This window comes from Dipodomys merriami, unplaced genomic scaffold (genome assembly GCF_024711535.1).
Source record: "Dipodomys merriami isolate MVZ:Mamm:240054 unplaced genomic scaffold, mDipMer1.0.p SCAF_3, whole genome shotgun sequence".
NCBI classification, from domain to species: Eukaryota; Metazoa; Chordata; class Mammalia; order Rodentia; family Heteromyidae; genus Dipodomys; species Dipodomys merriami.
The window spans coordinates 86,545,338-86,570,203 of record NW_027204492.1 but is presented as its reverse complement, the minus strand read 5'-3'; the positions used below and the strand labels follow the sequence as shown (position 1 = coordinate 86,570,203).

General features: G+C 42.1%; 1 long non-coding RNA gene and 2 pseudogenes across 1 annotated transcript in view; all 3 read right to left on the bottom strand.

The window, feature by feature from the left end:
• Positions 1-10,287: 10,287 nt before the first annotated feature.
• LOC138839895 (chromobox protein homolog 3 pseudogene) lies at positions 10,288-10,782 on the bottom strand (annotated as a pseudogene).
• A 6,832-nt stretch (positions 10,783-17,614) lies between these two features.
• Positions 17,615-18,082, bottom strand: LOC138839894 (chromobox protein homolog 3 pseudogene; annotated as a pseudogene).
• A 15-nt stretch (positions 18,083-18,097) lies between these two features.
• Positions 18,098-24,866, bottom strand: part of LOC138839626 (uncharacterized) — a 32,430-nt gene continuing 25,661 nt past the window's right edge. The window contains exon 4 of the long non-coding RNA XR_011376000.1: positions 18,098-18,220. This is a non-coding gene — a long non-coding RNA (uncharacterized lncRNA). The remainder of the gene's footprint in view (positions 18,221-24,866) is intronic.

Below are 24,866 nucleotides of genomic sequence, written 5' to 3'. Positions count from 1 at the left end.
TGCCATTTCCCAGCTCAGATACAATCCATCCCTTCCAACCTGTAGGCTCCATTTGGATTTAAAAGTTCATCAAAGATGGACGCACTCCTGCTTGGAAAGGACCCTACATCACTATCCTGACCACCCCTACTCTGGTGAAGGTAGATCGAATCCCTGTGTGGCTCCATCAAATTCGACTAAAGCCTACTGATTCTGGATGGAAGACACAAGCCACTTCAGATCCACTGAAATTTAGACTTCTACATTGTCCTGATCCTTCGCCCTCCTCTAAGACCCCCAAATGCAGCTTAGGCCCCAAAAATCAATGATTCAATTTCATGTACATTAATCCAGTGGGGAATGAAGTAAGGCGAATGGGTCTTCCCCTAGATAATTGGCCTCTGACATTCCCTAGATGGCTTTCTTTTATTTAACCCTTTTATTACATTTAAGTGTTCTCATCTGGTTTGATTTGCTTCTGTATAACACTTTTGTTAGTTTTAATTCCTTACACATTTATGTGGTCTTGGTCTATGTAAGCTTCGTGCAAGCTGCATTCAAAGCTGCTGGTCTTTGAGAGAAGAGTCAACTAGCAGTCCTCTGGAACTCCAATAAAGACTCACAGTTTGGCCTCTTAAGCTGTTGTTTCTCTGTTTCTCATGACTGAGTTTCCTTACAAGATTGTAATGTCACCTGAGAACTATTCAAAAAATATGATGGGGGGGGGGAAGATGGGAATGGATGGGAAGAGGAAACAAAGGAGGAGGCAACAATGCTTGATAAGAAATGTACTCATTATCTTGCCCATGTAATTGTAACCCCTCTGTACAGTATTTTCACAAAAAAAAGAATGATTAAAATTTTTAAAAGAAAGTAAAAAAAAATGATGAATGTTTTGGTGTACACCAATAATTATTTTTTTGTTGGTGTGGGGCTTGAACTCTGGGCCTGGTCCCTGTCCCTCATCTCTTCAGCTCAGGGCTAGCACTCTACCAATTGAGCCACAGTGCCACTCCAGTTTTCTGAGTGATTCAATGGAGATAAGTGTCTCACAGATTTTCCTGCCTGGGCTGGCTTTGAACTGTGATTCTCAGAGCTCAGCCTCCTGATTAGCTAGGATTACAGGTGTGAACCACCAGCGCCCAGCTTCATAGGCGGTTCTATGCCCACATCCACACTTCCAGCCACTGGTGCCTGGCTGGTATACAGCAATTAACCTAGCAACAGGAAGGCAGAGGACAAAGTATGGAGAAGTCAAGGAACACATACGCTGAATAAGAAGACCTTGTTTATTAAAAAAAAAAAAAAAAAAAGACAAAAAAGCCAGACCCTTGGGACTCATTCCTATAATCCTAACTTGTTAGGAGTATGAGATCTAAGGATCAAAATTCAAACCCAGCCTGGGCAGAAAAGGCTGTAAGACTCTTCCCACCAACCAAATGCTCAGACAAAGCTATCTTTGAGCAAAAGAAACTCGGGGACAGCACTCAGGCCATGAGTTGAAACCTCAGGACTCAAAAAAGAGAAAATTATACAAGAGAATATTTAAATTCATTTTGACAATGATTAATCATATTTTTATAGGAAGCTGTTCCTTTAACGTTTCATTATGAGATTTCTATTTCCTGAAAATAGTATGTTCACATATTAAAATACAGCAAATTTGGAAAAACTAAACTTCCATCCATTTTGGAGGCTGTATCCAAGTAAAAGAATCACGTTCCTCTTCTCATGCAGCATTAATCTTAACTCTGATAGGAGTTAATATTCAGTCTTACTGAATATTTTCCAAATGTATTGGCTGCCATTTTCAGCCAAAAGCCAGCCTGAACTATAATTATACCAGGTATGAGGGCAAGTATATACTACACAACTGCTCAAATCATTAGATAACATGCAAGAAACCCAGACTGCTTCACCCTGAACCCCACCACAGAAGCAGGTAGCCATAGTTCTCACTTTAAACCTTCTCCCAAAGTTGCACTTGTCATGCCCCATGTTGTGGGCATCAACAAACCAACATATGATCAGACCTTCACCCCTGGAGGAGGGTATGGCAAATGGATAAGAGGCAGTTCCCTCAGCCTCAATGGTACTAGAAGATATCTCATACCTGGATAAAAAACCTCTGGCACTCTCAGTGGTGATTTACAGAAAATGCCCACAGGGACTCACCATCTCCCACACAAACCCTATTCCTCTCCTCGTAGGAAGAATTCAGAAGCCCAGATTTGCACACAGTCATCAGCCACTCCTGCCTCTTGCCCTCCCAATTAGAGCAAGGAACCAAACACAGACAAAAGTTCCAGAAAACTGGTGCATTAGGGTTCATACTCAGGAGCCAGCACTGAAGAAATGTACCTTCACACTCCTAATCCTTTTAGGTTGCATTACACTTTGAATAAGCTCTCACAATTTTCCCTAGATAGCCTAGGGCTTCCAGGCTGGCAAGGGGCACAACAGCACACAACACACACACACACACACACACACACACACACACACACACACACACACACACACACACACACACACGTATGTATGTATATATAAATCTGTGTCTGTATATCTTCTGGTCCTGGGTAGTGGATCTAGGGATTCTCTCACTCTCATTTGTCTTTTGTCCTTTTGGTGGTTATTCTATCACTTGGGCTAGTTATCCAGTGCTATAGCCATATTTCTGGAGAAATTGAGGCTGTGACATTGGCTGCACTGGCCTTAAACATCAACTCCCAGCATATTGTTCCTCAAATAGCTAGGCTAACACAAGTGGGTCACCACAACCACCAGAAACACCATTTGAATAACAGAGGCCCTATGGAACATAATGCCACTCTGTCACTATCTACTCAGTAGGGACAAGATATTTCAGCTTTCTATAAATAATGCCACCAGGCCTAAACACACTAGTACAGGCTAGAATCTTCAGTCCTCTTTTTGAAGCTGAAGCCTGATAGAGGAAACTCCTCATCTCAGAGTTCACTAGGTAGATCATTTTTAATAATAAAAAACATAGTGACACCAAGAGACCTGGGGCCATACTTTTCTCCTACACTGCCTGGAAGTAGCATGTAATAACAAGTTGAAGCTCCTGCTGTACCAGATGAAGCAGAAGATGTATTCATACCAACTGTTGACATCAGTGGCTACCCAGGAAGGAATACTGTTCCCCTCAACCTAGGACATCACAGCAGACCAATGAAGCAACAGTTGGCCCTTTGAACCTGTTCTCCAATTACTACTTATCATTCTACTTTTTGCCTGGTGACATCATTGATAAACCAATCTATGAATTCGGCACTGGACTATGACAAGTTTCAAATATATAGGCAGCAATTTCATCCACTCCAGTACTGCCATTGGAGATCTCATGAGTGTTTAGGAACTCTAGAGCCCCCAATAAACATCTGGAGAAGGAGCATGAGGAGGCTCACCAAAACCTAACATCACTACCTTTCAACACTGCTCCCATATTCCTTTCTGACACTGAATAGGAGTTAAAAGTCTGCACTTTAACACAGTTTGCCAGCAAAAATTTGTGCCCCTCCTCCTACCAGTTAAGTACAGTACAGTGAGAAATGAGTCTTTTTTCTTGTTTGTTTTACGGAGGAAACATGGTATTCTGGTTTGTCATACGATGGAAATACACAAGTAGAGCCTTTACAGCATGGGTAGCTTTTGACCACCATCTTACAGTTACTTCTCAGCAATGCTGGGCTTCCAGTTTAGGAAGAGGACAAACAGCAGAACAGTCCATGTCTGCTATTTGCTAGTCCCAGGATATAGATTGAAGGATGTACCATCACTTGCTTGGCTTTTTCTTTTTTGGGGAGTATGGGTGGTGCATTATTTCAGGTGGGCCATGCCACAAGTACCATGGCATATTGACTTTTTTTTTTTTTTGGGTCCGGTCGTGGGGCCTGAACTCTGGGCCTGGGCGCTGTCCCTCAGCTCTTCAGCTCAAGGCTAGCACTCTACCACTTGAGCCACAGCGCCACTTCCGGCTTTTTTTCTCTTTGCTTATGTGGTGCTGAGGAATAGAACCCAGGGCCTCAGGCATGCAAGGCAAGCGCTCTACCACTGAGCCACCTTCCTAGCCCTTGACTTTATTTTTAAAAGAAAGCCATGGTAAAATGTCCATGCATTGATCTCAAACAAAGATCCATCAACAACCACCTTTGATTTGCTTGAAGAATAGGAACAGGCTGTCACAGACCCCAAAAACATCATTGTCACACCAGAGGCCCTACCGAAATATAATGTCACCCTGATACAACAAAATCAGTAGGGATAGAGATTTTGAATTTCTTCTTTAGGCTGAAGACAGATGGAGCATTATATTACTCCTTTCAGTGTACAACACCAAAAATTCAGTGGGGAGGTCCAGTAGCATCAGGGAGCCTGCAACCTATTTTCCACCTTCTATGACACCAACCAAGAGCAAGAAGGAGTGTGAATTGGACTTGGTTGGAAGTAGAGTTACCATATCCAACTGCTGGCATACTGGATACCCAGAGAACAAACTAGACCACCTGACCTAGTACCACAGAGCAGCAAAAATAACCACACATCCAACTTAAAACCTGTTCCCAAAGCCAGGTGCCCGTGGCTCACATCTATAATCATACCTACTCAGGAGGCTGAGATCAAAGGATCACTATTCAAAACCAGCCCTGCCAGGAAAATTCTGTGGTAATCTTATCTATAATTAACCATGAGAAAATCAGAAGTGGAGCTGTGGATCAAAGCAGTAAAGCACTACCTGGTGTAAAAAGCTAAGGGACAACACCCAGGTGGGAATACAAGACACATGAATGACAAAGAATAAAACAAAAAACCCTGCTCCCAAAGAGTTACTTTTCATCCTGTTTTCTACCTGATGGTGACTTCCAAGGAGCACCTGAGGACCACACCTGAGGATCAGATCTGTGGATGCAGCAAGGGGACAAACAGCCAGGCGGCAACGTGGTCCACACCAGTACTGCCAGAGGAGAACTTGGAGCCCTTAGGGCCTTTGCACCCCCAGTTGGCGGTGTCTGTGGATGACAAAGGTGGAAAATCAGCATCCACGCAATGTCTCTACTCCTCATCCCCCCCACCACGCATCTTCCCTCCTCTCGGGGGGCATTTGTTGAGGTGACCCAGGGTCCCCACATGACCTAGGTTCATCCTTTCCCCTCCACTGCCCAGCGGCGCCATCCGAGAGAGAGCCGCACCGCAATGGCACCAGGCTGAGGAGCCAGACGTGTTCCCCCTACTGCTGGCATCCGGGATCCCTGACAGGAACGCCTACGGCCTAGCCCCAGCACGAGAAGGGAGTCACCCTCACCACTGTACCCCCGCTCCCAAAGAACCACGTGCCCCCCTCTTCTCTCCCTGCCGGCGTCTTCCAAGAACCCACTGAAGAGCAGACCTCTGCAGCCGCCACGCGGCAAACAGACAGGCGGGAATTTCCTCAGCGCCGGGACTGCCAGTGGACACCACGCTACCGTTAGACCTCTAGTGCCCCCACTGGTGCCTGAACACCATGCTGTCCAGGGTCATGACCCCACGCACACACATGCATCATCTTGACTATGTAGACAATCTAGACACACAGATTTACACATAATCCAGCCAGCATCAACTCCTGCCTCTCACACTACCATGCATAGTGAGGGACCAATCACAGAAAGGAGGAGGCAGAGAAATGAGGGGTTTTATGGGATTAGGAGATATTCAGGTGTGTCCTCAAAACCCAGCACCAGTGGAGACACACACCCAGTCGATCTATGTTTCCTTAGAGTTTCCATAACGGCTCACAGTTACCCCTGTGCTGCCTTCTGCTTCTCTTTAAGCAAGAGTGGCACCATCATGCCAAGCCACTGTGTGTGCTGAGCTGGTTGGCAGATTTGGATATAGGGACTGAGTGCTTAAACTTTGCTGTCTTCCTTGTAGCAGGCGTTGTTGTGACTTGGCCCATGCAATCACTTTTTTTGAACAACTGGATTCAAACCCTGTATTTGCCTGTCCTGTCCCCAAACAACCCCGCCCCAATCCGGAGGCCCACGATTAGCTAAGACAGTCTCCAGAATAATCACTTTAACAGCATAGGCCATACTAAAATACAATGTCATTCTTCCACCACCAATGAATTTTGCCTCCAGCTTTCTGTCCCCATTTGGTGTCTGTAGCCTGGTGGAGAAATTGAATTCTGCCTCTCAGCTGCATTAGGTGAGATTCAGCTGGGAGATCCCATTGCACCATGTGTGTCTGCGCATACTTTCCTCCCACACTGGCTGGTGGCATCACTTCAGAGGGAGTGGGAATCCAAATGCATCAGGCAGCAGGAGAGGAAGTATTTTGCACAACAGATGGCACACTTACATAACCAGAGATGAATCCAAATTGCATGACTGTGGACTCCATAGCAGAAGATGGTAGCTGCAGTTGGAACTTCCATCTGCTCCCAACCATGCACTGGTCTTTCCTTTCCTCTCCACCTGGTGGCTCCACCACAGATTGAGGACTGAATCTCTGGATCCTGCCTCTGGCACACAGTTAGGAGGCTATTTCCTGCTGCCAAGTAGAGCTTGTGTGCAGCCAAGACCTCTAGTGCCCAAACAGCATATCTGCAGACCCTGTAGGTAGCAGTACAAAGCCCAAACCATGGTCTAACCCTTTCCAATTGTTCAGATGCCCTAAGATTCAAGTCATCAACCAGCAGCAACTCCTGTCTCTCACCTTCCCAATCAGGGCAAGGAACCAAACATAGACAGGGAGAACTGAGTGAATTTCTTTTGAGGGGTGTGTGTCAGTGTTTTTTAGATGTGTACTAATAAATTGAGCCTGTACCTACACCTTGGTCCTTTGCATTAAATCATATATTGAATGAGGTTTAGCAATTTTCCCTAGACCTTCTGGAGCTTCAAGTGTAGCAAGAGGAATACCACCAGAAAGAGATGGTGTATTTGTGCTGGTCCTGGGATTTGGATTCAGGGATATGCCCACTTTAGCTTAGACATCTTGCTTTTTGAGTCATTCTGTTACTTGATCCATGCCACCAGTACTCACAGATGATTGGGGGGAAAGATGGAGGTCATGCCATCTTTTTACCTGGGCATGGGTAAATGCAAGATTCACCCATGTTAGCCTTTCCTTCCACATTAGTTAGAATACAAGGATTGTGCACCATAGCCATGAGAAATTCCACATGCACAGCACAGGCCCTACTGAATCAAAATGCCACTTGACCACCACGTACTGCGGGGATACTCTCTATTGCCTTTTGGCATATTCAGCCCAATGCAGGAACCAGGCTCCTCTTGGGGGCATTAGTTGAGATCAAGTGGCACCTGTTGGCCTGGAAAATACTTCCCTCCTCCACTGGCTGGTCTTCATATTCAAGAACAAGATGGAACCACAATTGTACCAGGCAGGATTGACAGGGGTATTCTGGTCAACTGTGGGCATCACTGGATCCCTAAAGAGGACTGGAGAAGTCCTGCCCTCAGGATCCCACAGCAGGTGGCCACAGCTGGCACATTAAACCTGCTCCCAAAGAGCAATTATCAGCCACTCATCTCTACCTGGTGGCCTCATCATGAGAAGACTTGAGGAGCAGACTTGTGGACCAACCAAACAGACAAAATACACTTGAAGGTAATTCCCTCTGCCATAGTGATGCAAGACCAGAGCTCCTCTGTAGTCTAGATCTATAGCTCCTCCCAGCAGTGTTGGCAGACACTGCAGGTGAAAACTCATCCCTCTACCCTGCTTTGCTCTGTCCCTATGGAGTCTTTAGTAGCCTGAATTTCCCCAAAGTGCACAAACAGTGACATTTGGCTCTCACCATCCCAATTAGGTTTCCCATGTCAGTAGGGCAGGGAGAAACAGGGAGGGGGAAGAAAATATTCCATTTTGATTCTTAAGACACCTTTGTAACACCGGAGCTACACCACCATTAATTTTAGGTAGACTTGGTATTTAATAAGTTCTCAGAATTTTTTTCCTACTGCAATTGAGCCCAACATGAACAACCACTCTGACATCTATTGTGTTGGTTTGTGTTGGTGTATATGACTGCATATGTAGGTGGGGAGATTATCAGACTCTGATTTAGGGATTAAGCAATTCAATCTTGTTTTCTTGCTCTTGAGGACAAATTGATCACCTTCTCCATGACTCCAATTTAATCAACTGCTTTTTTGGTGAGATTGATGTCAAACCAACTCTCTTCATGGGCTGTATTTAAATTATGAATCCCAGATTTCGTTGCCTGAGTATCTAGGATAACAACTTCAAGCCACCATACCCAGCACAAAACATTTTGACAACACTGGTGCTATAGAAAGATAATAACAATGTATTATCACACATTAGATTTTAGGCACCTTTTCTGGCTGCAACATTTCAGAGAATGGTGATGAGGAACCTGGCCTCTTTCCTTAGAAATCGCTAGCAGAGGGCTGGGAAGGTGGCTCAGTGGTAGAGCGCTTGTCTTGCATGCCTGAGGCCCTGGATTCGATTCCTCAGCTCCACATAGGAAAAAAAAGCCGGAAGTGGCGCTGTGGCTCAAGTGGTAGAGCACTAGTCTTGAGCTGAAGAGCTGAGGGACAGCACCCAGGCCCAGAGTTCAGGCCCCACAACCGCACCCAAAATATAAAGAAAGAAAAGAAATCGCTAGCAGAGATTGAGTAGGAAATCCCACTAACACAAAGCAGTCCAGGGGAAATATATTCCTTCTGCACTGGTTGGTGGCATCATCCACACAGAGACTGGATGGAAAAGCAAAATCAAGGGGTTTGTCTTAATTTTTATGGTTCATATGTAGGCAAAGAACCAGTGAAATTATAATCCCAGTCCTTTTTGTTTTACTTATATTTTGAATAAAGCTAATTACATTTCCACAGCTAGAGCCTTATATTTTCTAGGATTCCTGAGTTTGTAGTATACAGATATCAATATTTTGTACATGAATAAGTCACTACAGACACTTTTCAATGTCCATTGAATTTTGCTTTCCTCATGGAAAAAAACAGTTTTTCTTAACTGTCTCATTTGGGGTGGAGGAAGTTTTGGGGAGTTATAATTTTCATTCAGAACATTTTGCAAACTACCTACTGAACTTAGATTGAGGGCAATGTAGCTACTAGCAAGTTCAAGACCAGCAACTATTGATGTTGAACCTACGTTTAAAAAAAAACAAAAACCAATCAAAAAATTTTTTCGAAATAAAAAAGCAAAACCAGCAAGAGAAATGCTATTCAGTGATATATCATTTGCATAGCATTTTAAGGACCTGAATTTGTTGCACAGCACCTTTTAAAAAGGAAAATCTCTAAAACAGAAAAGTATCACTGTATTTTATGTACATACACACAAAAATAAACAAAAGTATTCAGAATATTCCTTAACACTTCAGTTAAGATAAATCATTATAGTTAATCATAAACACAATATTGCCTAACATTTACAGAAATTTGTCATTGATAGAGGTGAAATATACAATGGAAGCAAATATTCTTTCCTGATAAATGAAGCAACTAAAAATGCCTGTATTATATTTGTTCAAATAGCAAATGGTATTGAGAAAAAGCAGTATCTTGACACCACCACATTCAAAACCAACATATTAAATTTTTTTTATTTAATTTTATTTTATTTGAGAACATACTGTACAGAGGGGCTACAATTACATGGGCAGGATAATGCATACATTTCTTACCAAGCATTGCAGCCTCCTCCTTTGTTTACCCTTCCCAGCCTCCCCCCTCCCCCCACCCAATTATACCCCCCTCCCCCCCCACACCGACATTGTAAAGTTGGTTTTGACATGACATTTTGTACTTCTCATTGTTGCAACAGGTCCACCTGAATCCTTAAACGACTTGTTTGTCCCCATCTCCTCCACATGTTATACTGACATCAAATATAGTGAAAGCGGGGGTTACACTGTGGGGGAGGGACATACAAAGCAACAAAGAAATAATCTTATAAATGCGTTAGAAACATATGCATGAAAGAAACGAAAACATTAAAATACATATTTAAGGGTTCATTTTCCTAACATCACATTATCTGACCTTTTCCGCTTGACTCATACCTATACTAGATATTGCAAATAAGGGAAACCATGGGACCTATGCTTCTTTGGGCCTGGCTTACTTCACTTAATATAATTTTTTAAATTTTATTTTATCATAAACCAGTTGTTTCACAACTTTGTTTCCAAATGTAAGACTCAGCTTATACATACATAATAACATATATATGTATACATATAAACAATATAGATATGAACAATTCAGATGATTACTGAGCTTCACCTTATGGAGAAGAATTCCAACTTATCCTCTCTTCATAAAAATCAATTACCATCTGAGGGCATTTCACATTAGCCTCTTTTGCTGGCACTAACTCAGTTTCATCAGAACCTTTCCACTTCATGACAAACATCAATCCTCCACTACTCTGTTTGGCATCAATTATTCCTTCAGGCTCTAGACCCCTAGCAAAGCCCCTTGGGTTGTCACCTGCATCTCTTGGCTCATTTGATGTGCTAGCACCAGATAAACTAACATTGTGAGAATTTAGAAAAGCCTCAATTAGGTCTGGACAATTTATATTGTCTTCTGTTTCCCAAGTATTATCAGCATCTGAATATCCCTTCCATTTCAAGAGATATTCTACCTTGCCCTCTACTATGCGTCGGCCCAATACTTTCTCCACAGCAAATAGTTTAGGCTCTTCTTTTGGATATTTGATACGCTTTCCATACGGTGTCAATCTTCTTCTTGGTAGAATCCTTTTCTTGGGAGCCATTTTGACTTGCAGATGTGAAGAGCTAGTATTAACCACGTCAGATGCTGTGAGTCTCAATCCGGCAGTGACTCTGGCCCATGCACCTCAAGCTCCAGTCACCCCTGAGTGGATACTCTGTTTTTGGTAAGTCCTGGAAAAACAAAAGCACCATTCTGACTCAAATGTGAAACTTGCTAAATCAGCATGCTTGCTATTTAAAACTGTTCTCCGTGTGGCATTTTCCTTAGCTTCAGTTTGGATTCTTAGAAATAGAAAAACTAAGCAGACCAGACAAGCACTCCAGGTTGATAAAAGCTAAATTGTCATTCTAAAACCACAAAAGTAGGTCAGACAACCCTCCAAAATATACATACCAAAAAATATCAAAAGCAATTTATGGAAACTAAAATTAAAAACCAAAACTTCCTCAGGAAAAAACTTGGACAGAATGTGGGAAGGGTTGACACTGTTCAAAAAGGAATGCAGTCATTATCCTGACTTATGAAATGGTATCCCTTCTATACAGGACCTTTACAGTTAAAACAAAATATCTAATAAAGTGAAAAAATCCTCCCCATAGCATGTACATGGAAATACTCAAAATTACCTAAAAAGGAACACTGATTTAAATGGTAGCATATTTCTTCTCTGAATCCAAAGAAGTCTGAAGGTAATGGTACAATTTTCAAGTGGGAAAAGCAAAGGACTGTCAACTCTGAATTCCAGCTTCATGGAAAACGTCCATCAAGAATAATGGGTGAATTAAGACATACATACTCACATAAGAGAAAATTTAGAAAAGTTTTACAAACAGATGTATCAATAACAAGCAGCTAAAGAAAGTTCTCCATACAAAAAGTAGATACTAGGAGTCTTGCAAGTTTAGAAAGAAAACCAAGAAATATATGAAAATTACGTTGAATATAATAGATGTCTTTCCTTATACAATTTTAAATCATGTTGAATGGTTGAAGGAAAAATTATAATATCTGATATTGAGTTCCATCTATATAAAATAAATGAGAACTTTATATTCCAATAGCTGGATATGTTCAAAAAGGTATATGACAACTGCCTGCTAACAGAAAGGTGTGAGTATGAATCTTAGTACAATAAAACAAATAACATTCTCATAGTAGGAGGACGATAAAATGATAAGCTAAATGAAAATAAGTTCTCTACAGTGTTAGTAGATACCAAAAATATTGACAACAAAACCATTGCAGTGGACTCACTCTTGTCGCCAGAAAATATGTCAGGATAGAGAATTTGGATCTAGTCCTGATAGTGCGGTCAGGGGGAGGAACCAGGGTCTGTCTCTCAGGGCACATTAGCTGAAATTCAAAGGAGAGGCCCAATAACACCAGAGGGCCTGGGACATAATTTCTTCCTCCTATGACATCAAGCAAGAGCAATCGGGAATGGCAACTGGACGAAGCAGGACGTAATGTTATTTGGCCCAACAGCTGGCATTAGGTAGGGGTGAGCCTTGATGACCCAGCAGAAGAAACATCCACCCTTAGCATTAAAACCTGCTCCCAAAGAAACACGTGTCCTCTCATCTTCCCTACCTGATAGCGACTTCAAAGGACGATCTGAGGACCAGACCTGTGGACTTGGCAAGGCAGCAAACAGTCGGGCAGCAATGCGATTCACATGGGTCCAGTACAGCCAGAGCAGATCTCGGGAATCCTTAGGGCCTTTGCGCCCCAGCCAGCGGTTTCTGTGGATGACGAGGGCAGAGAAACAGCGTCCACGTCTCTACTCCCCATTCCCCCCACACCACGCATCTTCCCTCCTCTTGGGGGGCATTTGTTGAGGTGACCCAGGGTCCCCGCATGACCTGGGTTCATCCTTTCCCCTCCACTGCCCGAAGGCGCCATCCGAGAGAGCCGCACCCCAATGGCACCAGGCTGAGGAGCCAGACGTGTTCCCCCTACTGCTGGCATCCGGGATCCCTGACAGGAACGCCTACGGCCTAGCCCCAGCACGAGAAGGGAGTCACCCTCACCACTGTACCCCCGCTCCCAAAGAACCACGGGCCCCCCTCTTCTCTCCCTGCCGGCGTCTTCCAAGAACCCACTGAAGAGCAGACCTCTGCAGCCGCCACGCGGCAAACAGCCAGGCGGCAATTTCCTCAGCGCCGGGACTGCCAGTGGACACCACACCGACCGTTAGACCTCTAGTGCCCCTGCCTGCGCCTGCGCACGATGCTGGCCAAGCTCACGACTCCAACCCCACATGCATCTTTGTGACCCTGTGGATGATCTAGATGCCTGGATTGAAGCATACTTGACCCAGCACCAACTCCTGCCACTCACCTACCATGCACAGTGAGGGACCAATCACAGACCGGAGGAGGTGGGGAAATGAGGGGTTGATATGGGGCTGGGGGATATTCAGGTGTGTCCTCACAACCCAGCACTGCACCAGTGGAGACACACACCCACTCCTTTCATGTTTCCTTAGGGTTTCCATAATGTCACCAATTACCCCAGTGCCACTTTCTGCTTCTTTTTGAGGGTGAATCGTAACACTACGCCAAAGCCCTCTATATGTACTGCGCTGGTCTAATTAGCATTATTATATCTTGGTCCACGCTCCCACTACACACACTGTTTTGGAAAGAGTGATTCCAGATCATACATTTGCCTGCCTTCCCACCCTATACCCACAACTATGTCACAGGATTCTCTAGCATAAAATGATTAGGCACTCCAATCTCTAGATTCACTACTTTAACAAACAGACCATATTAAAATGCAGTGCCACTCTGTCACCAAATAATTACAGCTACAGCCTTCTGTCTCTATTTGGTGATGCAGTTGGGTGGACAAACTGCCTTCTTGCTCTCATGCTGCATTTGCTGAGATGCTGTGCTAGGCCTCATGGTAACAAGTACCTTGGGCTCATAATTTCCTCTTCCACTGCTTGGTAGCTTTACCTTAAGGGGAGTGGGAGCCCCAAGTATACCAGACAGGAGAAGGAGAAAGGGTTTGCACAACTGTGGTACTGTTACATAACTAGATAATATTGCACATTGTGTGATACTGGACCCCAGCGAAGAAGCTAACAGCCACAGTTGGCACCTGCATACATGTCCCAAATATCCCCTTCCTATACAACAGACCCAGATTGAATCTCTGGATCTAGCTTCTGGCAAACAGCTAAGTGGCCATTTTTCTCCTGTCTTGTTGCTAACTCTGAACCTGTGCATGTCTGCAGCACTACTGCAACTGCACACAATACAGGTGGCTCCTCACATTGCAAACCAACATTTTATCACAGGAGCTACAGCACAGTGCCTTTATGATTAATTATAATTTGAGTAAACATCTAAAATTTTTTCCTAAACCAATTTATGCTTCCATTTGAGCACAAAGGTCCCTGCCACTGACATCTTTTGTGTGTGAGTTGCGTGGGTGTTCATGTGCTTGTGTGTGTACATGGGTGTGTATGTATTTGTGGGGGAGAAGGGTGAATATGAGATTAGGATTTATAGATTCACTTAATTTCACCTAGATTTCTTGATTTGGGTGCTAATCTATCACCTGAGTCACACCTCCAGTTAAAACATCTGATTTTGTACTGTGATTGAGGCCTGGGCAAATTTTCCTAGGCTGTTCCCAAACTCTGAGTCCCTGAGTTTATTCCATGAATAGCAAGGCTAATGAAAACGAGTCACCATACCTAGGAGAAACCTTATTGTGATCTAACAGGCCCTACAGAACAATAATGGCAGCATAACAGACTAAATAGGGTCTCAAGCCTTTGGGCAAGTTTTCTGGCTGCATCCAGCAAGGGAATAGTGTGGAGAACCTCACCTTTCCCCTTATCATTCACTAGCTGGGATTGATTAGAATGCCAGTGACACAAAGCACCCTGAGCAAATGTATTCCTCCTGCACCAGTTGGTAGCATTATCCAAAACTGAAGCTGAAGCAGAGTACAGAGGTATACTCTACCACTTTCCCTCAACAAGGCATACCCTACCTCATCCCTACCCCACAGAAGAATGACATAGACAGATTTAGCACTTGAAACATCCTCTCAAAAAAGGACATCATCTAGCAAATGCATAATCAACAATCACCTTGCAATCACCATACCAAATAAGGATCAGACTCTGAACTTGCCCCAAGGCCATCATGTGCGGTTAGGACTTCCAACATGGGCAGATGATGGAAGCCCATGCCCAGATATTTCCAGGCATGTGACAAGTGCTTAGAAGACCAAAATTATGCAAAGTGTGACAGCATTTCCTCGTGTCCCTCAGACTCTCTAGTGTGGAGAAGGATTCATCCCAGACTGGTGCACAGAGCGTAATCAGAGAGTCTGTGGTTGTGGTTGAAGGGGGGGATGGTGGCCTCCTCTAGGTTACACTCACAAGCTGCATAGTAACAGTTGGGCCATACCCCCAGGAATTTGTGATTTAGTTATACTTTGAATACAGTCTTCAAGTATTCCCTCGACAGTCTTAAGTTTCCCATAGACTCAGAGGTGAAGCACAACAATGAGTGACTGTATGTACTAATGTGTGTGCACTGGACATGGGCTTACATTCAGCCACTTTACTCCTCTTTCTTCTCTTTCTTGCTTCTCGAAGGCATCCCACCACTTTGACCATACAAACAATCTGAACAGGTGATGTTTCTTTGTTGTTGTTTAGACCTTGGGCAAGAAATTTTTGTCTGGGCTGGATCCAAGCCAACGTCCACCCTCACTCACCTTTGGTGACCCATTAGCTAGGAGAACAGGAATGGGCTACCATAGCCTTTGGAAACACCATTTTAACCCCACAGGCTCTAGTGCCTCCTCGGTAGCCACAGCCTAAGTACACACATTTTTCGTACTGAGCCAGCTAAGGGGACCTTGTTCTTCCCCAGCTAAGGGGACCTTGTTCTTCCCCTCAGGGAGCAGTCACCATACTTCAGTTGGGACACCCAGTGGCACCAAGCAGCCTAGGGCCATACTTTCCTCTTCTGTTTTCTGGCATCAACAACCAAGAGCAGGCTTGAGCCTCTACTGTACAAGGCACATAAAGAAGATGTCTTCTCCCCCAAGTGATGGCATCAGTGGATTCCTGGAGTGACCCCAGGTCCTCTGATCACATGAATTTACTGTAGCAGAAACAGGTAGCCAGAGTTTGCACTTTAACCCTTCTCCCAATCAGTGAACACATGCATAGGCCTAATTAGTAATTTTCATCCCCATTTGCTGCTGTTCCCTTCACTATACCAAGGAAGGATCAAATCCCACCCCAGAGTCTCCATGTACACAGCTAAGAGGCAACTTTCTCCTCTACAATGTTGTTAGCAAGTGTCCCCCGGGTAAGTAGATTCTTTGTACTCTTGCATAAGAGAATCCTGTAGGAGATGCACACAGACCTGAAGTTCCCTCTGCCTCTCACTATTATCATGCCAGAAATCACAGGACAAACCAGGACTTAACTGTCTACCAGGAGCTACTTGTGCCTCTCATCCTTCCAAGCAGAATGAAAGACTGGTATCAGAGTAGAGCATGGGAAAAGATATTCTTTAATTATTCTTCTGAGTCAATCTCTGGACTTGAAGTCAAGAACTAGGCAAATCTTAGATCCTTTTGGCTCTAAGAATTCCTCAACCATGTCCGGATTTCTTTGGCAGTTAATAGGATATAATTGTCTCAGAGACTTACCTAATTTGGGCAGGCTTCCAAATTGAATCTTCTGATCTCCACTTACTAAGTGGCAATGATGACAGGCATGAGCCACTGTGCCTGGCTCATTAAATTTTTAAAGAATAGAAAACTCATTTTTGACTACTCTTCACCATTATTAAAAATTAAGTAAACAATATATAGTGAGATTACATTCTGATGATGACACAAGTTGCTTTTCTGGCTTTTGTGGCACCAGCACAACAATACTGAGAAAAATTGACCCTACTTTAAGGAATGAATTTGAGAAATGCAAAATGTTAAGTCAATTATAGTGAAATTTTTCTCACTCATTTAGGCCCTGAATTGTCAAAATCTCTAAGTAACTAATTCCTTTTCCACAGGCTGAGTCTTAGATATGCTAAAATTCATCAGCTTTCTGTATAAATATTTCACTATTCTGTAAAGTAGTGGCTCACTACTGAAAGTTTTCAATGCCCACTTAGTTTTGCTCGGCTAATTAGGAGAAACCAAGCTGTATGATTTGCTCATTTGCATGGTAAAGATATTGGTTTTAAAATATATTCTCTTAAAAATTGCAAAGAACTTATTGCATTTGCATTTCTATGTCAGAGGCAGGAAAACCTAAAATTTGAGGCCAGTTTGATGTCTGGCAGGATCAAGGCCAATATGAGCTTCCCAGGACCCAGTCTCAAAAACAAAACAGAGGTCAGGGATGTACTTCAGTGATAGATCATTTGGCTAACTTTCCAGCACCCCCAAATAAACAAAATCTCCAAAAACATTGCCAATGTGTTATATGAATACAAACACAAATAAATACAAAACATGTGGATGGTCCTTCAACATAGCCATTAGAAACTGTGGGGTTTTTTTAAAGTACTAACTAATATGTTTGGCTGATATATGAAAAGCCTGTTCTTTAAAATCAAGAAAATATAGCCTGGAAGCAATTGTTCTTTTTTGATAGAGAATGAAACTCCAGAAATCATGTAATATACTTAATTCAAAAATCTCCAAAAATAAAATTCCAGAGCAGCCCAAATACTACATTCAAAACCAAGATATCAAACTAGATTTTATTAGAATGTAGTTGCTGGTTCACAACATTAATGCTAAACACAAGATTCAGATCATAGTGGATCATATATTGTTCAATGTATATATTTCAATCAATGGAAACAATTTACTCTGTTTCATCTTCCATTCCTATTTAGTCTTTCTTGATAAAAAGCAATTACAAGTTGAGGGCATTTAGCCTTAGCCTCTTTTGCCAGCACCAACTCAACTTCATCTACATTCTTCCATTTCACGAGGAACATCAATTCTCCACAAATATCAGTGACACCAATGATTTCTTCCGGTTTCAGACCCCTAGCAAAGCCGTTCCTATCTTCAAATTCACTTGGAGGTGAACCAGATTCATCAGAATTTATGAATGCTGTGATTAAGTCAGCACAGTTTAAATTTTCTTCAGTTTCCCAGGAATTATATGTATCTGAATATCCTTTCCATTTCAGGAGGTATTCTATGTTGCCACAACGTACACGGCGACTCAGCACTTTTTCCACCTCAAACTCTTCAGGCTCTAACTCTTCCACTTTTACAGACGTTTTGCTCTGTCTCTTTCTTCTTTTTCGTGGTACAGTCTCCTTGGAGGCCATTTTTTAGTTGTAGATTTGAGGGGCTATTATTAACCACCTCAGATGCTCTGGATCACAATCCTGCAGCAAATCTGGCCAGCGAGCTTCAACCTCTAGTCAGCTCTGATGGGGATATTCTTTAAATTTTTATAGTAATTACTGGAAATAGAAAAAAACCACCAGTCTGAATTAATTGTGAAACTTCTAAATCACCCTGCTTACAAATCTAAAAACTGTCCATCAGCCTGGCATGCTCCTCAGGAACAACCTGGCTTCTAGTAGTAGACAAAGCAAAGAAAATAAAAACTGCCCAGGGTGTTTAAAGCTGAACTGACATTGGAACCACAACCACAAAATAGGCAAGGCAAACCCCCAAAATACCCAGAGCAAGATATTCCATATGAAACTTATGAAAGTTAACTTTAGAATAAATCCATACTGCAACTAGAGAGAAATGTATTACCTATAGAGGAGCACTAATTTAAATGCTAGCATAGTACATTACTCCTCTGAATCCAGAAAAGTCTAGAAGTATGTGGTACATTCCCAAACGGTGAAAATAAAGAACAGTCACCTCTGAATTCCAGGTTCAGGAAAATATCCTTCTAGAATTGTGGGGAAATAAAGACATTCTCAGAAGACAGAAAATTTAGAAAAGTGTCACTAGCAGATGTATCAATAATGAATGGCTAAATGAAATTATCCATAAACAAAAAAACAATACCAGAAAGTGGCTCAGAACTTCAGAAGGAAAAGAAAAAAATATGTAAAAATCAGGATGAATAAAAAAGACACACTCAAGAGGGAACTCTACCACAAGGGCTTCACTCCAAATCCGTTTTCCAAAACTTCTGTGGCATAAATATACACGTATGCATATATTTATGTATGAAATGTGAGTACATATATACACATATATGTTATATACATAATGATAAATATAGTATATACTTATAAATATATAGAGAAGTATGTGAATGTGCAAATAAATATCACACTATATAGCTGGATGTAATCTACAATGTATACATAAATCTGAATTTCACCCAGCATATTTCTAAGGCTATCATATCTGGGTAACTGATGTTTGATACTGCTCCTTTTCATATTTCAGAATTGGAAATGGCTGGCCCATTCCCAAGAGCTTTTGCTGTCTTATTTTCCGTTATCAGATTTCTCAAGCATCACAGTAACTTTTAACCAATGGTGATCTCACATAACTTATAGTCTACTAAGGAAAGAGCAGATAAGTTATCCCAGGAAGACAAAATTTGGCCTAGCTACCATGTAAATAATATTGTTTTAAGCTGGGCTTGTAATCCTAGCTATTCATGTAGCTGAGATATGAGGATCAGAGTTCAAAGCTAGCCCCGGGCAGAATATTCTGTGAGAGTCTCGTCTCCAATAATATCTACCCCCAAAATCCATAGTGGAGCTGTTAATCAAGTCATAAAGTACAAACCATGAGCAATAAAGCTCAGAGACAGGTCTTAGGCCTTGGGTTTAAGCCCCAGATGCTCCACAAAAAATCACGCTACACTTATTGGTTGCCATAGGAAGTACTATCAACAACATTCCATCTTGTTTTCTTCATATATATATATATATATATATATATATATATATATACTAATGAAAATGCAGTTGGTATTTGAGTTGTAATGGTGAGAGATAATTTTGTAAATTACACTTCAATGACTTCCATTGATTTTTATATACTCTGCAGCCAACATTGTTCTGATAAAAAATGAAATATTTTGCCCTGTGATTAGGGCAAAGGAAGGATGCTTTCACGCATCACTTTAATTCAAAATAGCTCAAATGCTCTAGCCAGCATAATAAGGCAAACAGAAAAATAAAAGGCATCCCCCATGATAAAACCCCTGCTTTCACTGTATTTGATGTTGGTATAATTTGTGGAGGGGAAGGGAAAAAACAAATCATTTAAATAGGGATACAGGTGGACCCATTGCAACAATGAGATGTACAAGACATTATGTTGGTCAGCTTTGAAATGAAATTCTCAGATCTCAGCCCCAATAGTGGCACATACAATAAGACATACGTGTATACAAAACAATACCACTTAAAACTGTTCTGCACAAAATGAAGTACATAAAAACTGAACAAAATATATACAAGATGTGTATACTGAAAATTCCAAAATGCTAATGGTAAAGTGTAGACATGCAATTTTAAAAAATCAGCAAAAATCAGGGTTAGAATTGTAGTTCAAGTAGAAGTGTGCCAGCCAAGTCAATGTGAGGCCCTAAGATCCATAACCTAGTACCACCAAAAAAGAAAAAATGTAAGGAAACAATAATATGGAGTTAAATGCATGAATGTAAAAGACAAAATAAAACCCATCTGTACAATTCATTTATATTAATATTAAAACAAGCTTATTCATACTGAAAAATGAAAGAAAATCATAAAATTGTCTATTTTAAAATTATAATTATTTAAACTGTAATGTAGTAAACTATAAAACTGTTATATTTGTAGAAGAAAGCAAAAGACTGACTAGGTATGTATTTCTCAGACAAGACACCAAAATATAACATATATCACGCAATGTGAAAAATTGAATGTCTGAAAAATTAAATTTTCTGTTCTGAAAAGCATCTCTTATTAAGTAAATGAATGGAAAGACAAGCTGCAGAATAAGAAAATATTTTCACATTGACAGAGGACGTGCAAAGCTGTATGACATGACTGGCCATTAAGGGAAAGCAGTTTTTAACAAGGTATCACTACAAATCTATCAGAATGCCTTTATAATGAGAATATTAAAGACTGAGAAAGATCTAATGAAACTGATCTCATTCACTGATGATGGATATACAAAATGGTACAGACAGTCTGGAAAGGTTTAACAATTCATTTTTTTCTTAATATTTTTATTGTAAAGATACTGTACAGAACGGTTACAGTTACATGAGCAAGGTAATGAGTCCATTTCCTATCAAGCATTGTTACACCCTCCTTTATTTTTCCCCTACCATCCTTTCCTCCCCACCTCCCCAACTCCTCCCTTCCCTCTCCCACCTCCCCCTCTTCCCCCCCCACCTCCCCGCAAAGTTATAAAGTTCATTTTCAATGTACTGTCTTTCTTTACATTGTTTTGTGCAAGTCCTGGAGCCTAAAATCTGGGTCTGGGCCTATTGCTGAGCTTTTCTGCTCAAGTCTAGTGTTACTGCTCACCATCCAGGTTTTTGGTGGTTAAGTGGAAAAAAGAGGGTCTCATGGATTTTCCTTCCTACCAGGATCCTCAGATACCAGCCTCCTGAGTAGCTGGGATTCAAGGCTTCAGCCACCCATGCCTGGGTTTTAATGTGCAAGTTTGTGTGTGTGTGTGTGTGTGTGTGTGTGTGTGTTTGTGTGTGTGTGTGTGTGTGTGTGTGTGTGTACAATTGAAGACAAAGCCTCATTCTCTTCCTCAGCTATTTCACTCACAACTGAGGTTCTATAATGAGAGCCATACTTCCATTTCCTCACAGATTCTTTTAAGAGTATAAACATTCTTATCCAACCTAAACAACACTGAACTTACAATTAACATCTGACCCAGCAACAGTAATTCTGGGTATTTAGCATGATGCAATGAATTTATGTTTCCACAGAATACTAGAGAAGAATTATAGTGCTTTTTCTCTTATTATTTTTGCTGTACTAGGGCTTGAACTCAGGGCCTGGGCCTTGGGAGTCAGGCTGTCTTACAAGTGAGCCACAACTCCAGCCTTTTTCTGTGCTGGTTATTTTTAATGCTGACTTTGGGCTTGCATTCTGCATACTGCATACTGACATTCTGCATACTGTTCCTGAGCTATTTCACTCAAGGCTTAGTGCTTTACCATTTGAGCCACAGATCAACTATTGGATTTCTGGCATTTAATAAGAGATAAAATTCTGTTTCTTACTGGGTCCGAGAGCTGACTTCCAATTGGAAGCCTCAGATCTCAGCCTCCTGAGTTGTTCAGATTACAAGCAAGGGACACCAACACCTGGCTGTGTGGGGGTTGTATTGTTGGTGTTTTGTTTTGTCTGTTTATAAGAATCTTAAGAATCTTAATTCTTGTCCAGGAGAGTGTTCTGTTGTGATGGCCTTATTTTAGGCAAGGTCTCTGTTGAGGTCGCTAAAACTTATCTCCAATGGCCAGCCTTAAACTATAATTCTCCATATCTCAGCATTCCAAATAACTAGGATTATACATACGAGCCACTGACACCTAGCTAGCATGTGTATTTTGTCCATATGTGTGCAAATGTGTGTGTGCATGTGATACACACATTTGCACACAGGACTGTCAGCTCTCTCAGCTGTTCTATTCAGGGTAGAGATCAATCACTTGAACTAAAACTCTAGTCTGGTTTTCCCAACACTTAATTGCAGATCAGAGTCTTATAGACTTTTCTGCCCTGACTGCTTTTGAGTCTCCATCCTCCATGTCTCAGCTTCCTGAGTAGGTAGCATTCTAAGCAGGAGCCACCAGCACCTAACTCATGTTTATTTTTAATAGATAAAAATTGGGGCAGGTGCCAGTAGTTCACTGATGCAGGAGAGTGGAGATTTGCATGCAGCCTGGGCAGCAACGGCAGAGAGATGCTTATCTCTAAGTAGCCAGAAAGAACCTGGACGTGGGTTGTGGCTCAAGGAGAAGAGAGGCAAGCACTGAGTGAGAAAGGCAAATGTGAGCTTGAGGTCCTGAGTTCAAGCCCCACTACACAATAAATGAAAGTGTGACGGTGTGCTGGCTCCAGAACATACAGAGAATAATTGTATGTGTGATTAATTTTGCATGAAGAACCACTGAGGGGATGAATTAGAAACCAATCATGCATCTGTAGCAGGGAAGGTGGAGTCAGAAATGGAAAGGACAAAAATGAAACCTTACAAAACCCAAGAGAAAAGAATTGGGAGTGGAAATTTCTACCTTATATTGGTTGTTTGGTTTTAAATGTGGTAAATATTTTTTAAAAAACGCATGATAACAATACAGAAAAGGAAGGGGCAAGCAAAAGACAAAGAAGTATTGATGGGTAGGAAAAAGAAGCCCCAAATCGTCTTTCCAAATACTAGTTGGAGCTGAATTCAGGAAAACAAGAGGATCAGTTTCCTCTCATCAGAGATAGCTGGCATGATTGATCCCTTACACTGGCCCTGAGGCCTGGGAAGGAAGAAGTTTCCTTGATGACCAAGGGTGCTGAGGGAGTCCACCTTGGTTAAGGAACTGAAGCAACAGCACATAGCAAGTCAGCTGGCACAATTTTCATGGCTACTCATGTGCATTCCTCTTCCTTTCCCTCTCAGAAGAATGCTACCTCTGCCCATGCCAAATATACTAGCTTTTTTCTCTTTTTGATTTTCCTCAAGGCTACTGCTCCACCACTTAACCCAGGTTCCAGTGCCCACTGGTTTCATTAAATGGAAAGTAGAGTGTCAGGAACTTTCTGCCCAGGCTAGCTTTGACCCGCCACCCTTACATCTCAGCCTCTCAAATAGCTCAGCTCCCCTTGAGTCACCATTCCCAACAGTAAGGAACATTTGTAAGTGATTTTCCCAATTTTGTTGTGGCGCAATGAAGGATATAGTTAATGAAAATGTGCCTGTTACTCTGCCATCCATCCTCTCCTTTTCATAACCATATCATCCATCCTGTGTCCCACTCACCCTGCCCTCACTCTATCAGTCTTCTACCATACTACTGAGTTAAGGACTATTCTACTTGCTTCCTCCTGGGCATCTCCCATTGCATGGTAAAGAACACCCGTGAGCAGAGCACAGACTTGAGACTTTGGGGTTGTTCCATTATCACTATTATCATTTGTGACGCTTTTTATGTTGGAGTTCTCAAATAATTGAAATGTCTCCCTAGCTATATTATCAGCTTCCTAGGGAATGGAGATGATAAGGCTCTTCATTTTGAGGAAAGGAGAATAATTTTTTTAAAGATAAAAATAATACTCCATGTGATAGTGACCCATTCTTGTAATTCCAGCCATTCAGAGGCTGAGATCTGAGAATTTCATTTCAAAGCTGACCAAGACAGGAAAGACCATGGGCCTGATTTCTCCAACTGGCCACCAAAAAGCAGGAAGCAGAGCTGGGGCTCTAGAGGCAAGATACAAACCCTGAACAAAAATCTCAGTGATAGGAAGCTGGAATGTAGCTTAGAGAGAGATTTTGTGTTCATAAATCACAAGATCTACATTCAGCCTAAACCAAAGAGGCGGGGAGAGACAAAGAGACAGACAGAGACAGAGACAAAGAAAGAGATAAGATGGGCTGTGTACTGGTGGAAGGAAAGGGGAAACATAAGAAGGGTAAGATTGAGAAGAGGGAAGGCAGAGGGAGCAGGAAAACAAAGAGGTAGGAGAACGAGAAAGAAAGAAGGTAGGAGAAGGAGCAGGGGGGAAAGAGAAAAGAGAAAAAGGAAAGGAGACAGTAAGAAGGAGATGGACAGTAAATATGGGAGAGAAAGGAGATAGAAAAAGAAGGAGGAAAGAAGAAAGACAAAAAGAGGAGGAGCGAGGGAAGGAGCAAGGCTGGCTGAACAGTGAATACATGCCTTGTACTTTCCCCTAAAAAGGCATATCCTACAGTGACTGCCACAGGACATTGAGTTATCAAAGGATACTTTGTTGTTTAAAAACCACAAATTTGGGGCTGAGAAGGTGGCTCAGTGGTTAAAGCGCTTGCCTTGCATGCCTGAGGCCCTGGGTTCGATTCCTCAGCACCACATAAGCAAAAAGAAAAAAGCCGGAAGTGGCGCTGTGGCTCAAGTGGTAGAGTGCTAGCCTTGAG